Source organism: Hetaerina americana, unplaced genomic scaffold (assembly GCF_022747635.1).
Source record: "Hetaerina americana unplaced genomic scaffold, ioHetAmer1.1.p SCAF_41, whole genome shotgun sequence".
NCBI classification, from domain to species: Eukaryota; Metazoa; Arthropoda; class Insecta; order Odonata; family Calopterygidae; genus Hetaerina; species Hetaerina americana.
The window spans coordinates 3,532,935-3,552,096 of record NW_027286997.1 but is presented as its reverse complement, the minus strand read 5'-3'; positions in this window follow the sequence as shown (position 1 = coordinate 3,552,096).

Below are 19,162 nucleotides of genomic sequence, written 5' to 3'. Positions count from 1 at the left end.
TTTAGCAGTGATGCTGAAAAGGTATTTTTACCTCCATTGTACTACGGTAGGAGAGATCATGTCAATGAAATTAGAGAGATTAGGAGTAGAACGAATAGATTTAAGGTTTCATTTTTTCCAGGAAGGGTAAGGGATCAGAATAACACTGTCCGACCGCGGTAGAGGTAAACATATTCGGGTCTAAATTAGTCCGGTGTGTATTCATCCCCTGCCGCACACTATAGCGAGTGGTTGCTCGCGGTATGTGTTTAACATAATAGGCTGGCTCCTTCATGGGTAGTCAGGGGTGCGCGACGGGGTCGTGACGCGGCGTCTGGTGCCCCCGCTGCACGCCGTGGTCGCAACCGCAGCGTGGGGAGAGGGCGGGTCCGTCTGCGGCTTGCGCGAAAGTACGAATTGAAGCGGAGAGCGTGTCCGTTGTCGCAAAACGCGTCTTTTGTACTCACCGTCGCACCGCGTGAGAACCAATCGCTCTGCTCCGCGTAATCGCCTCGAGGGCCGTTGGAGCCGAAAGTGCAAAGCCGAAACGATCCCCCCTCCCCCACCTCGCGCAACGGCGGGGCTTTTCGGGACGAGCGCCTCCAGGATCGCCACCCACATTCCCCTCCCCCCATCATCCGTCTGGTAATAAGCTGCCGCCCAGGGGGTAAAGTCGGAAATACTCGCGCGGCACACCCACTCGAGTGCTAATCCCTCTCTATGTGTAACATAGAAGGGGGCGGGGCAAGCATCGGAAACATCGCCCGGGCCAGGGGGTGGGGATGGAGGGAGCGGAGGGGGGTCGCTCTGTAAAGGGTTCCATTCGTCCCGGGCTAAATCCGTGTAATCCCCCATCGACGATGCGGTGTGGGGGGCCGGGAGGGGGGGTTATGGGGAGCGAGGGCGATTTCGAGGATTTCATCGAAAAAATTATTTCGCGCGCAATGGCACGCACGCACTAGGACACGGACTCCTCGAAAAAAAACGAAATAAGTTGTAATTAAAGGAGGAGGAGTCTCGCGATCTTCAGGGACTCCAAAACGCACTCTGTAATCCGATCTCTAAAACTCGATTTTGATAAATTCCTTATCCCTTCGACTTTCGTTCTGACAACTTAAACCTGAAATCGGTTAAAAGCCGGAAAAAAGTTAAAAGAGGAGGAATTATATGAGATGCCGAGACCGTTTCTTTGAAAGGGAGGAGATTTGTCAGCTTTTTCTTCATGTATTTCTAAAGAAGTTCCATCTCTCCAGCACCTTCCCAACGGGCATGGAAGTGTCGGTCGCCTCCCGTAAATACCACTACTACGACATCCATTCCAAAGTGAGCAGGTGTACTAATGTCAAGAGTGCAGCTTTGGGAATGGATGCAGTGATGCATTGCCAATCTTAGCCCTTAGATGCATCCCTGCGCACTGCTTGATTCATCCGAAGGGGTCTTAGAAAGGGATCATCTCCATGAATGAGACCCTGCATGAATGTGGTAGATTTAAGAAGGAAGCACGGGAAGGAGAGGGGAGCGGGGAATACGTTCGTAAGAAAGAGGAACCCAAAAACATTTTACCTTGCTTCCGCCTCATTTGAAAGGGAGCGGCGCTCGCCCTTTGGAACTAGCAATGACGCTCGTGCTCGTGACGATCCCTTTACGGGGGTTTTAATTTATTGCTAAAAACAACTCTTTCTGGTAGAGAAGATACGATGGGCTGGAGAAAACAGCGGATGTCATACTCATATGCGTGTCCACGACTATTCTCCCCATGCGCTACTGGGGTACGATGATCAAGTAAGCGGGTTTCTTTCAAGTCACTTACACACGGGTGACGAGGGCTAGGTGTTTTTTAATGATTCCATGGTGCGCGTCAACCGATGCATTGCAACTGAGTAAGGTAGGAAGAACTGACGACGGTGATCACACTTGAATAAATGACGAGAAAATCTTTTTAAACATTCACTTTACAGCCCATTATTTTCGTATTTTCAATCCAGTTGCCAAAAATGGCAAAAGACTCTGAAACATTCAATGCATCCGCGTATCTTAGTTCAACGTACAAGTTTGACACTTGACTTCATTCTCATTCATGCCGTAAAAAATAGAGCACCCGAAAGAGTGACGTCACGATATAGGAAGCTATCTCAACGTACGGTATACCCTGATCCTCGCACACGAATGACATTTGGCAAAGAGAAATGTTATTTGTGGTTGGTTTGGCCTCATTTAGAATATTCTGCAATCGCAAATATCGGATCTTCACGAAGTTAAATTAGTTGCCGAATTGGATCGCGTGCAGCGAAGACGAGCTAGACTCGCAAAACGCTCTTATAATAAACTTAGTAGCGTATCCAAAATATTAGATAATCTAGGCTGGGAATCACTCACGGAGCGAAGGTTAAATTACAGATTAAATCCCTTGCATAAACTGGAAGGATGTGTCTTTAGCTGTGATGTCGAAAAGGTATTATTATTACCCCCATCGTACAACGGTAGGAGAGATCATGTCTATAAAATTAGAGAGATAAGATGATGAACAGATAAGATACCATTTTTCCTCGAACGATAAGGAAATAACATTGCCCGACCGCGGTAGAGGTTAAAATGTTCGGATCAAAATTAGTCTGGGGTGTATTCACCCCATGCAACACACCCAAGTGGTGGCTTAGAGGGTACTGAAATAACTAAAAACTAACCAAAACAATTAAAGACGATTTCACACGTACCCTTAAGGATCTTCCGTCTACTAGGGGCCTACGAGTCGTGGAAAAGCCGCTGACAAATCCATGTCGACGCTCAAGGGATGGTTGGGTGGCGAGAAGAGAGGAATTAGCGTTCAAAATAATACTGCGGAGTATTCGTCGTCCTTTCGAGATCAATGGCCGATGCTGGCAGCCCAATTTTCGAGCCTAAGGAATTGCAATAATTACCGTTTATGAATGAATGATAATTCTCGTAAAGCGATCCGATTCCTAGCTCGCGTGCACTTCGCGTGCAGCGCGCAAGAAATTGTACTCTTTCCTCTGCACTAGAGAGCCCGAGTATTTGGAACCACAAGAGCCCGATGGTATGCCCTCGGAGTGTCCGTTTATCCTTCCTTCCACGTGCGTCCATTTAAGGTGGCGTTCGCCGGAAAAGCGCGTTCCAAACACGTGTGTTTAACTGTCATACGAATGCTAAACAATTATTCCCCCGATGCAGATATTTATCTTTGATAAAATGGTTGCTGGTATGCAGTTACTCACGCTCGCACCCGCGCCAACGGCCCCAAATACCGCTAATCAGCCGAAATTAGTTGAAATGAAAACCAAGCCCACGCATTGGAAATATATTTGTTTTTGTGAAAGTTGAGGACAAGCTAAGGCGGCTGGAATGAACATGAATGCGTGCATGCTCGGCGTACAAGGCTTGCATTTATGCCTTTTGCACGCCTTTACGTTTCGGGGGAGGCATTGCAAAGAATAATCACGAATCACCAAAAAGGTGAGTGGCAGGTGGTGCAAGCACCAGGTGGGAAGGGTGAGGGATGAAGGAGGATATGGGAGGGGAAGGGGGAAAGGGATATTTATATTTTTGAAAGAGATATTTCTTTCTTTTCTTAGCAGATATTTCTCTCTCCCCTTCCTTTTGTAAAAATGCATCCAATTTAGGTGAAAATTTGACTGCATACGGGAGGAAGACTCAATTCAAGAAAAGGTAAATTCACCTGATAAATTAGCTATTTGTTATGCGAAAGAATGAAATGAAAATGAGCCAAAACTATTTATACGACCGACCTCCACCATAACAAGACAGTTAATGCAGAATTGAAAAGTAGGAGGGGGAACTCTCCTATCACATGGACATTGTCGCAATGTTGGTGTCAGGTGTGTGGGTAACGGTTGGACTGGTAATTTATTCAGTGAATGCGATAGTTATCATAGATTTTCATGTTCCCGTGTACCTTTTTAAATCGGAAAATTAGCCCAACCAGCGCCCACCGTTGGTATCGGATAAACTCGGAGTATGAAAAAATAAATTAATTAAGCACCCTCAAAATTTTAACGTAATTAGTATTGGATTAAATTTCGCGATGGATGGCCTTAACCCTCATAGACTTGGTTACTATAACCCTTTTCTCGATTATCAAGGAACCGTCCCTGAATTTAAATTCGGCAATACACTCGACTTCACACCTTCGGTTAATGTGTTAGAACAGCCGGGAAGTAGCACGAGCCCCCAAAATGTTTGCGGAGAAGCTGCGCAAACCGCCGCTATTGGCAGCCAGTTTCATTTAATTCCAACGTTTAGCGGTGAAGATGAGATAGGGGTTGACAAATTTTTGGAAAGCGTTCGTATTGTAAGTCATCTTAGTGGTTGGAATGAAGCACAGACCTTAGGAGTCGCTCAACTTCGGCTTGGAGGAACCGCCGCGGATTTTGTCTCTGCAAATCATCACATATTAGGTTCATACGCGGACTTTTCCATTAATCTCAAAAGGAGATTTTCCCTTAAGGCCTCTCCAATCATGTTAGAAAAAATATTTAACACTTGTGTACAAAAACCGCTGGAGAGCGTCGCAGAATTTTCAACCAGATTGCGCAATGTCGCCCGTAGGCTACGCGAGTCATGGGGCGAGATTGATTCAGAAACAGCGAAGAGAATGATTGAAGGTAGACTTCTCGCGCAATTTTTAATTGGGCTGAGGGAAGAGATTGGCAGGTTTGTGTTGGTGCGTAATCCAACGAACTTGATTGAGGCAGAAGGGTTCGCAAGCGTTGAAGAAGCTAGCGTCAGAAATTACGCCGTCAATAGAGAAGTAAATTCACCTCAACAGTCTCATGCGTGGTTGTGTCAATCGCCCCATAGGTGGCCGCCGTCTCCAAATATAACGCCTTGGTCAGGGATGCACGCGAATCCGCCAAATGTTGCAGGTTGGTAGTTTCCTGGGGAACCAATTAACTCCGCAGAGGCTGTCGGGAGGGGTTCCCAAGTAAGATCGGTTCCCCCGGTGCAAGGAAGGGCAACAAAGGATAATCACGGCGCACGCGTTTGCTTTCGCTGCGGTAAAACCGGTCACATTGCTCGAGCGTGTAGACAGAGTGAGAGGGGAACGAGGCCGTCTTTGTGTTTTAATTGTGGTAATGAAAATCATTTCTCTACAGATTGCCCGCTCGTGATATGCGGCATCTGTCAAAAGACTGGCCATCTTCCCAAACGCTGCCCGAGGCGCGAAAATCCCTTCGCGGCGGGAAACGCCGATCTCCCGACCGGGAGGTCGGGACAGATTTAATTCTAGCGGTCACTCCAGAAGCGGGTTGGACAATAATCGTCAAAATTTTAGGGAAAGATTACAATTTTCTAGTGGACACGGGAGCAGCCGTTACCATCATTAACAATAAAAAATTTCCTTTTGGCCAATTAAAGATTTCTGATTACAATTCTCGAGTGCGAAGCGCGTCAGGTCATCCCTTACCAATCATTGGACAGAGTTGCGTGCCATTTTTGATCGAAGATAAATTATATCCCCATGACGTCTTAGTAGTGGATTTGGGGGAAACGAGCTATGACGGTCTTCTAGGCCTTGATTTTATGGTTCGTTACGGGAAAAGTATATCGTTCAATAAACGGAAAATAAGAATGGGTGAGGGACACGAGACGAACCTAAAATCTAATACCGTAACATCACAGATAAACGAGCCCAGAGGTGCCCATGAAATTGGAGTTTCGGAAGAGGTCAAGGCGTTTGATTCTTTCATTTCTAGTATAATTAATGGCAATGATTCGCAAATGGCCACGTATGATTTAGCATTCCTTGAGGAAAAAACGATAAGCGACACTAAAAACCAAGGTGCTCTTCCGGCAGAGATAATGAAATGTAACTCGCAAATAAATAATAGTATGGAGGGAAGTTGTTTTCAAGTAACGATGGAGGAATCGACAGCGAAGGACGATGGGAATAAGGATAGCGGATCTCTAAATAAGGATTCACAGAAATTAGCAGAGGTGGCGAAGGCCGAAAGAGTCATAGATAGGGTGCCACCCGCGTCGCAATCAGGCTGCACCGCTAGGGACGAAGTTATTGGCGATGTCTTTGAGGTTTCCACCGACTCCCGGTTTGGGATAAAGGAGTTGGGTGATGATTGTGGTTTTCCGCCAGTAACAGAGGATCGATTTGTTGTCCCCCGGTGCGACGAAGTTATTGGCGATGTTTTTGAGGTTTCCACGGGCTCCCGGGTTGGGATAAAGGAGTCGGGTGATGATTGTGTTTTTCCGCCAGTAACAGAAGATAGATTGGTTGCCCCCTTGTGCGATGGCAAAGTTCGCGAAATTCAGACCGGCGCTAGTAATGGGATTGGCCGATCGAGAAAAATTATATTAGAGGAATCTATTAGAGTACCGCCGTTATCCGTTGTGTTGTCGAAGGTAAAGAGTCAGATGGCTGAAGGCGAAGAGGTGCGAGTCGTGGAAAGCGAGAGAGATTTATTTATTCTGCCGAGTATTGCTTCGGTGTCACCTGAAGGCACCGTCCCCATATTACTTTGTAACATTCGTAGCAGCGAACAAAAGTTAAAAAAGGGCTATATAGTCGAGGTGGTGCCATTTCGGGAGGAAGTTCAGGCACCCCTCAGTAACTGGGTAGACGCTGAGGACGAAAACTTCTGGCCAGACCCTTCCGCGATGAAAAGACTTGTCGCGAGTCAATGTTAGTGAAGTTCCGTCCGAGGCGATGGAGCCTCATGAGGGGAGAGTTTGCATGGCAACACCCGAGAGTCTGGTGAGGAGGACCGGGACGATCCATTGGAAGATTGGTGGCTTTCCCCCGAAGGAGGACCCCCGGAGGAAAGGCCATCTCTCGCCCCCGCAGGACATCTCAACCAGCCAGAGGTTGTGGGATTGGTGAACCAGTACGAAGAGCGCCGGTTCCGTTGCTGGTGGGATGCAACCATGCGGGAATTTGAGGAATCCTGGGCATCCACCTCGCATGGACTCTCCTCAAAGGGATGCAGACCGAAATCCGTCGAGAACCCGTTTAGTTCCCCAGAGTCTCCTCATGTGTTCCCCTACAGTGTAGACTCCCCTCTACGCTTGTAGAGGCTAAGGTTGGCCCTAAAGGACGTAAAAGACATAATAAGGCCAGACAATTAATATATCGACGTCGCCGGGCTCTAAGAGTGCAAGCTTCCCAAGCCCTCACGCCGAAATAAGTGTTTGTGAATTAGGGTTAAGTGTTTCTATGTTCGAGATTATTAAGTGTTTGTGCATTAGGGTTAAGTGTTTCTATGTTCAAGATTATTAAGTGTTTGTGCATTAGGTTTAAGTGTTTCTATGTTTAAGATTATTAAGTGTACCCTGTGTTAAGTGTACCAAAAAGTAATTCATTAATTGATCTTGCTATGTTTGCCCTTAAACCAGCATTGGACCAATGGTTGATTGTTAATACAAACAATTTTGGACTCAGAAAGAAAAACTCTCCGTGTAAAGAACTTCGTAGTCGTTTGGGATTCCAAAGAACGTGATTATAAAATGTGGATTTTCTGTGTTAATTTTAAGTAAACGGTGAATATTTTAAGGCAAATACATCCGTATAAACAGAAGATTGGGGTTGCATTTTCTGGCAGGTATAAGATGCGCGAGTCAAATATATCTTAAAGAAGATTGCTCAATTGGCCGGTGATAAGGATTGGCCACTGCTGTACTGCAGACCGAAGAACTTCTCACTCTGTAACAAATTAGTTTTGTCCCTCTCTCCCGGCATTCTTCCCAGCTATCCCATGAAGCCAGATGACTCAATACTATGGTGATGCTAGCCGAGTATGGGGTGTTAACACCTTCTATCCCTGCTCCCGGTCTCCTAAAAAAGGCGACCCAGAGAGCGGAGCGAATGAATACACCAGGCTTGGCATAACGGGCGCCTGAGGAAGGGATGTTTTACCCCTTTACAAGGTGGCTCACGTTAAAATAGCGCGGCATTCTGGAAGGATTGCCCTGCTAGTCATTTTACTCATGCAACAAAGGAGTCAGAAAAATACGATTTTTGAGGCTCACCCCTTTCCGGCCCCATCAGTAGATGGTGATCAAAATATTTAATTGACCACAGATTCACTTTACCTGGCGGTGAGTGATTTCAAAATGCAATTTGTAAAAATTGCTCAGAGCTGTGGTGTGCACATAATTAAGGCCCCCTATGCAATTCACAGTTAGAGTGAGAAGCTCGGACGTTGGTATGACAGCAGGTTTTGAGAATGAATGGTCATGGGAGTTTTACTTTACCTCCCGGATGCTCAGCTGATGATAGCTGCCAATACCTGCCAGGAATAGTCAGCCGAAACCAGGAAGATATTATTCTTAACATGGTGAATGTGTCCAATAGTCCACTGTTCTCAAATTTGTATTGTGTCGTAAACAATTGTTGTTTTCAAGGGAAAAACTGATTGTGAAAAACTTTTCCTGCTTCCCTTGCTGTTGAAAATTTTTGGGTTATGTTCAAGTGCTCTATAATAAGTTTTGTATTTTGTATTTTTAATTTGTGTATGTTGTTTTCCTGGAATGGTTAGACCCTTGATTTTATTTGCTACCGGGGTAATGTCGCAAGTATGCGACATGGTTCTCCCTTCCTGGCTCCTCCGAATACCCACCCCAAGCAATCAACAACGCACTGTTGCAGGTGTACAACAATAGTATTCCTCCCTGGTTTTCCCCAAAACTCCCAAGCAACCAACGACAATGTTTCCAAGCGATCAACAACAATAGTATTCCTCCCCAGGGTTTTTCCCCAAAACTCCCACGTGACCAACAACAATGCTCCTAAGTTGAGTATAAAAGCCCTGATCGCGGGGCGAAAAGCGGTCAGTGGTTATCTGGCGGTGACCGGTAGGGCACGAAGCTTCGGCAGTGTTGCGCTTGTCGCGACAGCGTGTCCTATTCTTGACTCATCTTGGACGAGGGCTCCGCCCAGGTTACGTTCGTCGTGACCGCGTCCAACCTGCCTACACCCTTTCCCAGGTAAGGGTCAGTTGGTTATCTGGTGGTGACCGGTAGGGCACGATGCTTCGGCTATGTTGCGCTTGTCGCGACAGCGTGTCCTATTTTCTGACTCAACTTCGGACGAGGGCTCTGCCCAGGTTATGCGTATCGTGACTGCGTCCGCCCTGCCATACCCCCTTCCTGACGGACGCGCGTTGGTGTACTGAGGGTCTAGCCATCCATAAATTGCGTATAACTTTGTAAATGGTGCATTTCAACTGTATTTTGTATAATAAACGATTGTTTGGGTAAGACTCGGTGTGGTATCTCTGACTTTCCCCGATACCCTTTGTGTCGCACCATTTAGGAACGCCCCTTGCGACAACATTAAACTAATGGTCTCCACCCTTAAGTGACAAGTAGGGAGTATGGCACACCGCTGTGGGCAGAGGATGGTTCGAGGCGTCACCCCCCTTCCCCCTATGCAGAGAGAGAGAGCGAGACGAGGGATGGAAGGAGTGGCTAGAAAAGGACAAAGAGCAAAGAAAGGCTGGTAACTTTGTCACGAACACTACATTCATTTATTACATTATAACCCCATGCGGTCTTTCGGAGAGGGTTTGACAACAAAACACACGAGGTTAGTGAAAGGGCATGCATTTAAGTAGAACTAATTATTTTTTAGACGCTGAGGGTGGCAAGTGGAATCTTTGCTATCTATAACCCTGCAGTCGCTAACCCGTATTGTCCGTGGGAAGGAGAAGTCCTTGAGTTTCCTAGTTCTGGTATCTATTAGCAGTATTTTGTATTCATGATCCAAGCGACCAATGTACGTTGGAGTGCGAGTAATTTGCGAGACCTAAGTGCTGAAATATGCGGATGTGAATCTATATAGTAAGTTCAACCTAGTATTGAATCTTCTTTCCTCTTATGATTCCCACCACAACTCCGTAAGCATTTCGGTGACGCTTTTCGTGATATCGTAAGAGTTTTAACGAGGCGGGCTGCCCGGCGTTGAACTTTCTCAATTTCCCGAATGAGGCCTTTTTCACTCGGATCCCATACGCTACATGCGTATTCTTAGTGAGGCCTTACAAGAGCGTGGTAACAACGTTCCTTGATCTTCGAGTCACTTCTGCCAACAATGCGTCTAATAAATCCCAATTTTTATATGCTTGACCGCAGACGTTACGTATGTGGGTGCCCCAAGTTGTCTTTAGTGAATGTAACACCTAGGTATTACACCGTATCAACTACTTCTAGGTCAACTACCGCTAATTTGTAAACAAATTCCGTTGTTTATTTACAGAAACTTATGACTGAGCATGAATTAAGGTGTACAGATGTGACAAGGCAATGGTTTATGGTGTCTGGGAGGGAGGGGCGCGGCTCCTTGAAGAATGGGTAGGGGAGGATTTGGTGGCGAGGTGTGGGGTCGAAGGGCGTGGGGGGAATCGATGCTTATACTTCCGAAGTGTGACGGGTGTCTGGACTGGACGCCTCCCCTCCCTCCCTCCCTCTCCTATCCACCGGCCGCTTCTTCCCTCCTTCCCTCCACTCGCTGACACTCCGCTCCTAATCCCCCTTCGTCTTCCCGCCGTCATCCTCCTCACTCCAGAAACCCCTCCCCATTTATCCTCTTCCCCCTCGTCTCCCGCCGTCCTCAGTGCACACCTCAGTGCACTCGGTCCCCCCACCCACTCTTCCCTTCAACCAAGTTTCCAAATTATTCACCGATTCCTCTTCAATTCCTTCTTTCGAATTGCCACCTCCCAGACCGTGTGCCACGCGGAAACACTCGCCAAACCCCTTAGCGCTTATTCCTGCCGAAGTTCTCGCTCGTGCACACCGTCCCGGGTGTTGATGTCCACCTTATTAATTTCCTCACGTTCGCAGCTTTCACTCCAAGTCCCCTGACTCAACAAATATTGAAATGGCCTCGCAGGCATCTGGATTCTTCATTCAAAAGTGTATCGGAATGTACTGATAGCGGAAATATATGATCAGTTGTTCGTGAAGGTTCAATTTATATTCAATGTGCGTTCAATATTGGTACTGCTTAGAATAATTATAACGGGCCCACAGCCATCCGAAACTAGTAGATATGAGTGGAGAACCGAATGAAGGCATTATAATTACTTACCAGTTTAACCTACTCGTAATTTTTCGGCAAATATTTATTTCTTTTCAATATTTGTTCAATCAAATTTGACTCTCACTTTCATGAAATGGTTGCCTTAGTGAGAATATTTTAAATTATGGAAGAAGTATTCATTGTTTAGTGATATCTTCGACGGAACAAAGGACCCCTCTTCAGGGATCATTTTTGCCCTCAGGGCAATCGCTTTTCTCTACAAAATCCACAGCTGATGACGTGCATATATTGTGGACACTTACGAAAAAGCAAACAAATATAAATCAGTTAATTTGACTGCTCAGTCATTAAATATGTTTCTTTATTTTCTTGAATGGAAATAAAGAATGAATCAACTGAAATTTCCCGTGGTGTTTTTTGACAACTATACAGTGGCATGCAACATTCGTGAATAGGCGAAGGTAGGCGAGCATTTATCTATTCAGCCGTTCCGCAGGCGGCTCTGTATCACACTTTCCGGCCACAAACGCCGGCGATCTAATTTCCAGCTCCGACTCCGGGCTGTAAAGTCGTGAAAGTAACGCGGGGCGTCCATTTCCGTCGAATCTCACGGCTCGCGAACTTCCCGTTGATACTCAGGGAGCGATTATAGCGGAGTCCTCGAGTGCTAATCCCAAGATTTCGTTTCCTGGAAATTCTCAGGGGAGGCGGTGGGGGGAGAGGGGGTGGGGGTAGAGGAGCCGGAAGAGGGGAGGAGAGGCACTCCACGCTCAGGGCGCCCACGCACTGTCTCCCACGAGAGATTCAGCGCTCTACATATTCCCACCTCTTTCCATTCCTCCCCCCTCCCCCTTCTTCCGGAGAGATTAGATGGCATGGCAACCGATCAAGTATTACGGGCAAGCCCCAGGGAAAAGTGAGGATGGAAAGCAGGAGAGGACCCGTGAGGAGCAGAGATGAATTACGCATGCGTGTGTGTGTGTGCTTATCCACCAATGCAGTTATTTCTATCTAAATGAAAACCCAGGCATATATATATATATATATATATATATATATATATATATATACGTATATATATATATATAATATGTATGTGTGTGTGTGCGTATATATATGAAGAGGAGAAGTACGCGTGATGCCATTGCCGTAATGTGATTTGCCAAAAACCTACCTTAACCGGTGGATTACCTAATAATAATAATAATATATATATATATATAAATATATAACTATATATATATATATATATATATATATATATATATATATATATATATATATATATATATATATATATATATATATATATATATATATATACACATATATAGCGGATTTCGTCGACGCAACACGGATGTGTTGATGGGACAGCAACAAACAATGTATAAACACATACAAAGATCACTCACACGTTATTTCTTGATCATTTCGGCGGAATTCTGCTCCCTCTTCATCCGAAGATATAGAAGTAATGGCTGCTGTAATAGTGGAGGTAAGGGGTGCGAGAGAAAGAGAAGGGGCCAGGGGAAGGGGAGAACGGGAGGCGGAGGAGGGGGAGAGGACGGGTTGGGGGGAGGAAAGGGAGAGGAGAGGCTAGAGGGGAGCGGAGATAGTCAAGGAGGGAGAAGGAGGAGGTGGAATCGACACAAAATCGGAAAAGAAAACAATATGCTCACCGCAACTATTGCAACATCCGAGACCCAGGTGGATAAAGGGCATATTGAGCGGCAAGGGGATGTTGAGGACTGTAACAGAGGGGAGAATGTTAGGCAAACGAGGAAAGGGAAGGAAAAAAGTACTTGGGGATGAAGAGTGACCTGATGTAGAGTGGTGTGTTTTGCTAGGAGTCACATATCCATATCAAAGTTTTTACTAGCCTTTCCTTAACCATCCTTACTGAAAGTCCCTGTCATCAACTCCCGTCCTTGTGAAAGCCTCTTTACCTAGCGCCATTCTTCTCCTTACGTCTCTACTATTTTACCGTGTATGTCCAAAATACTTCCGAGATATGTCAACTGTTCTACCTGCACTAGTTTTTCCCTCCTATTTCAATGTTTAGCTTGGCCTTTTTTTTCTAGAAAATCGCATAATCTTAGTTTTATTAATATTGATTCTCATCCCCTACCTATCACGCTGAATTTCCAATTCACTAAACAACGCTTGCAACCCCTTGGCTGACTTACAAACTAAAGCTTGGTCATCAGCAAACCTGACTGATTTTACGAATTCCCCGCCCACTTTCATTCCTACCTCCAGTTCTTCCAATGCTTCTTTAATCGTTTCCTCTACATACAGGTTGAACAGCAACGGTGATAATGGGCAACCCTGCCTCACACCTCTTCCTAACACTGTCGTCCGGACTTCCCGTTCCCCACTCGCACCTAAGCAGTCTGAGGCATGTACAGGTTGCGGATTAGCCTCCTTTCCCTCCAATCTATTCCTATTTTCTTCAATATTCTCATCAGTTTTTACGAATTCACTCCATCAAACGCTTTTTCGAGATCTACGAAACAGGCAAATACCTCCTGGTTGTGTTCTATATTCCTCTCGATTAATAATCTCATTACTGCAATGGCATCACGCGTACTTCTCCCCTTCCTAAACCCAAACTGATCATCCTCAAAGTAATCATTTGCCCCACTGTCTATCCTTTTGTTTATAATCCTGAGAACAACTTTAGCTGCGTGGGATATCAAACTTATCGTCCTGTAGTCCTCACATGACGTGGCCTTTTCCTTTTTCGGAATAGGAACTAAAACTGATCTCACAAAGTCTTCCGGCCAGATTCCTTCCTCATAAATACTACGAATCAGCCCATATAGCCTCCTCCTCCCACATTTTCGTGAACATTTCAATAGTTCCGCGGGAATGTTATCCACCCACACGGCCTTATTTAGTTTCATCTCCCTTAATGCCCTTTCTATCTCATTGTCTAGTATGCCTGGACCTAAGCTATCTTCCTCTACGTCATGTTCCTTTTCAATGTCTAACTTTGTTGGTCTAAGCTCTTTATAATACAGTTCTTCTATATGTTCCTTCCATCTCTCTTGGATCTTTCCTCCGTCAACTATAACCTTACCCGCCTTATCTCTAACTGCTATCGTTGATCTCCCTTTCTTACTTTCCGATAAAGATTTATCTTTAGTACAGCGCACCGATTTCACCCCTACCCTGCAGACCTTCCATATCCTCGTACTGCGTTTTCCACCATGCTTCTTTTGCTTTATTTGTTGCCCACCTCAATTTATTGTTTAATTTTTTTTACTTAATTTTGCCTAATTCTGTATTTTATATATATATATATATATATATATATATATATATATATATATATATATATATATATATATATATATATATATATAAAATATCTTTGAAATGGAACGCTCTTCGGCGACACACAAATATATAAAAACACAGATGTAGATTTTAGAGTAGAGGTAAAGGGACCAATAGGAAATGAACAAGGGGGTGGGGGCGATATGTAGGCAGCCAATTGATGCATTCAGTATTCCTCTCCTTCCCCCACCTCTCCCCCGCACATCCTCTCCGATCTTCCCCGAGAACGCCATTCTGAAGACGACAGCCGTGCTGTCGAAACGTAAAATAACAAATTGTGAGTGTCCTTTCTTTGTGTCTCTATATTCTAAAAATCTACAATTGTGTTTATATATATATATATTTATATATGCATATTTATGTGTATATATTTATTTATGCGTATTTATATGTGTATACATATATTTATGTTTGAGAAGAAAACAAATGAGGAAGTACTTGGTATGGTGGGCGAAGAGAAGTGTTCGTTGGGAGAATTCCTGTGGAGGCAGGAAAAGTGGATGAAGGCGGTATCGACCGGCAGTGGGATGTTGTAGACTGTAATAGAGTGGAGAATGTTGGGCAAACGAGGAAAGGGAAGGAACAGGATAGGGATGTTGGACGGGATGAAGGGAGGAAGAAAGTACTCAGAGATGAAGAGGGACCTGATATGGAGTATGATGATGGATTTTGTATTTTGTTAGGAATCACAAAATATTTATTTGGTAGCTGTGTCCATCAAAAAACCTTCCTTAACCGGTAGATTATCCAATAATAATAATTTTTGTTTATATACATGTATATATAAATAAATAAATAAATATATATATATATATATATATATATATATATATATATATATATACACACACGCATATTAGTAGTACACATACGTATACATATGAAGCAAAGGGGGAGATGGCGTTGGCGAATATAAATGTAGAAAAGTTGTAAAAAAGGTACACGGAGTTATATACAAGTATGCATGTACGTAATGCTTGTATACGCATGCGTGTTCGCGCGAGTATCAATCCGTCCGGATGCGTGGGCAACGATAGCAGATCCCCCTCTTGCTATTTCTCGAGTCGCCTCTCCCAAATCCCCTTCTCTCATCCTCTAGAGTGTGGCGTTCGTATGGAGTTTTAAGGCGATTTCATCCCCTGGACCCGTTTGCTGGTTGGTGGCCTGTCCCTCACGGTGGAATGGAAAAGCCTCCCTCTTCGCCTTTCCCTTTCGCCCTCTTCTCCGCCCAGGCCTCGTCGAGCCCTCGCCAGAGTCGAGTGCCCAGGGCGCATATCACGCGGGCGCGGCGGCCTCGCAGCTGGGCTTTCGCTGACTCTTTGTTTCACTCGCTTTTTATCAAATTGCCGTGGATTTACCCATAGTTCTCATCAATCTGATTACCTATCAATGTGTCCACACACGCAGCCATGCATCATTTCCAATGGCATACATTTTTAGATAGGCTTTGGGTGGATCCGAATTGTGTATCGCCCCTCTTGTAGCTTCGTGCACCATGACACATCCCCACACGACAACCTTCATTAAATCATCTTTTCTTCAATTACAGTACTTTCTACCTCCCTTAATCCCGTCCAGTATGCGTCTTTTCCCTACATTATATCGCCATTCAAAAAACCGTGAATACACCTTCCTTATCTCTTTCGGATTTCCTCAAACAATTCTCTCTACTGTCTACTAACCTTACCTTTTATGTCTTTATTTGTTATCCTTTAACTTCATTTTTATCTTTAGCATCATTCGCCACTCCTGCATGCATCTCAATTCTATTTTGTATGCTTTTTCAGCGCTGCACAAACCTACGTTCTTTTTCATGTTTTTACGTCCTTTTCTGCGTGTCCTTGGAGCACATACCTGACCCTATATATAGATGCTTTCCAAATATTCTCCGCCTGACGCATGCTTCTTCTTTTTTTCATAATTTTTCTTCGTTCTTAACACTGGGAAAATAGGTTAACTGTTCCACCTAATCTGGTTCTCGCCCTATTTACCCGCAATCAAGATCGCCTTCCTGAAATCTAGGAAGTAAGAAAATACATCCCGATTGGGGTCTAATGATCCATTTTATTCCTTCAGTAAATCCGGCTGGGATGCGGAGTTTCTTTATTTGATTATTTGGTTTGCTTCTACGTACGAATGGATGGAAAGGGGCCGTAATTGTATTTTTAGTTATGACGAGCTTAATTGACTGGAGCATGTGACGGCATTTCATGTAAGCGGACGATAAGCAAAACAAAAAATAGAATAAGATTGTTTAAGTTTACTTTAAATTAATTTTATCTCATTGCATTATTCATATTATATTAAACTAGTTTGGGCTTCTTTTTATTCACAACGTTTATAATTAGATGAATGATGACTGGTTTTTTCAACGATTAAAATAACTGATGGTATATCTAGCATAAAATGACTATGTTCTTTCTAGTTAGAGAGGGTTTTTTTTTCATTTATAATTGGATTTTGTGATCAATTATTTTAAAAATAACAGATGCTGCTCAAGTGTATTTTGAAAAGCGAAAAAAATATTTATTCCTGAAGCACGTCAATAATCGTTTAAATGAATTATTTTCATTGGAATGAATGTAATAACAATGAATTCGTAATCGCCATCTTGTTTGACGGATTTATAAGTGATAGTTCTGGTTTTAAAGCAATATAGGTTTCAGTCACTTTTCATGGCGGCGTTTCAAGGAAAATAAAATGTCTCGATACCGCTTCGGAAAAAATGCGTAAATTACATTGCTGCTGACGATAGAAAAAAGAAAGAATATTTTAACTCAGAAATAAGATTTTGCGGGATGTTAGTGGACAAATAAAGACATTTTAATGAAATAGCTTCAATTATCCAGGAAATAATTGCGCGAGAAACTCCCGGACAACCGCCTCCGATGAATGAATCTCTCAAACATGAAAAACCTATGGGGGCAGTGTTCATCTAGAATATGGCGAGCAACTCTTTTGAAAGCAAAGGTAAGGTTCAACGCTTTCGAAACGACATAAGGTGTTCTATTTCCGCACTCACTCATTATGTGTTAAACTCTAACGTTGACTTAGGCGTTGCCTCTGCTCACGATCCGTTCCCTAATCCGAGTGTTCGGCTCCGCGAAAGTTTCTCCGAAAGCTGACGTCATATTGTACAGTAAAATGGCCTCCGAATGGTCCAAAGCATGACATTGTATGAAAGGTTATGTAATTAGGATTTCGTATTCACACGGCATTGTTTGAATGACTCGAGGCAGACATTTGTATTTACCACGCGAGGGTGTGTGTATGCTGCAGAAAGACATGTGACGGGTAGTGGCATTACCCCCAGTTTACATTAGGATGTGTGGTGTGGTGTCCTGGGAAGGAAAGAAATCGTCGGGAGGAAGGGGTGCGATGGGGGAGGGAGGTGGCCTGCCGGCATGTCGTATTGCCGATATTGGCTTATCCACTCGGCTTTGTTATCATCTCACATTGCATCCCGACCGGATCGATCCCTCTCCTGTTACATCTGCTGCCTCCCACTCCATCTTTCCCGCAAACTACGAAGAAGGAGGAGGGGGAAGGCGGGGGGGGGAGGCGGAACGGTCTGCTCGGAGCAGTCGTACTCCCAGCGCTACCGCCCGCAAATTAACTTTCCGTCCGAAAGCCTATCTTGATTCCCAATATTCCCGAGAAGGAGAAATCTTCTGACGGCCGGACGGCGAACTTTCGGCGAGGAAGAGATGTTTCCTCGGCTCATGCGTCTTCCGCGCCCCCCGCCCACCCACCCACCTCGGAGATGATCTCCGAGTGGTTGGCCAGACGATTGAATTCTGAGGAACGATGATGTTTCGTGGGACAATGAAGGGAGGTGGGGAAAGGTCGTTGTTGAAGGAGTTTTCATCGCGGTGCTCGAGTGATGTTTCCCCTTCGCGGGTTCCATGGTCGGGTCGTCCAGGTGGATCTTTTTCATGAACTCCCTTATCCATTGATCTCCTCAAGAGAGAAAATGTGACCCATGGAAGAAGGGATGTTCGGCGTATTGCCGCCCTGGATTACGTTTCCCATTTTTTTGGCTGGAAACTTCTCACTACAGGTTTAGTGCTGCCTCGTTTTTAATTTTCCTGGCTTGAGATGTGATCGGCGAAAACTAATATGCATAATCCCCTTACCTTTCCCCATCCATTTGAAAAACCCTAACCCCCTCATCCCTTACCCTTTCCTCCTGGTGCTGCACCCCCTGCCACACACCTTTTTGGTGGCTTGCAGGGTATTGATGTAGATGTAGATGTAATCATGGCATGTGTTCAGTAGATCTAAGTTTACTCGTGTTCGGCTATATGACTCTCTTTTACTGACGCTTTTTAAGTTTTAGCTACATGATAGGCAAAAATGCGCATTACTAGTCTTAATTGGTATCTTAGGTACAGTTATACGCCCAGTTAATTTAACTTGAGGCTTAAGGTTTTAAAAAAGATAAGGCTGGAAGGTATTTTAGCAACACATGGTTAATTATGAAAGTAATGCGCATGATTTTACTGTGGTGCGACTATCCATGGCGGCGCGGTAAAATTGGCCCTGAAAAGTGGTGGAGGGTCTGTCGATCCAACGCAGCCGGCCGCCAGTTTGCTCCAAGCAGTTTGAGTGGAAAGGCATACTTCCGCATGAAGTGTGTTTTTCCACTCGTAACACGGGGTGATGGAGCGTTTGCTTGAACAGCGATACGCCATGAAGTTTTGCGTGCAGCTTCGAAAGAATGCAAACGAGGTATTCCAGATGCTTCAAGAGGCCGTTAAGGGCGACTGCATTTCAAGGTCACAGCCCAGGAGGTGGTAGAAGGCGTTCAAG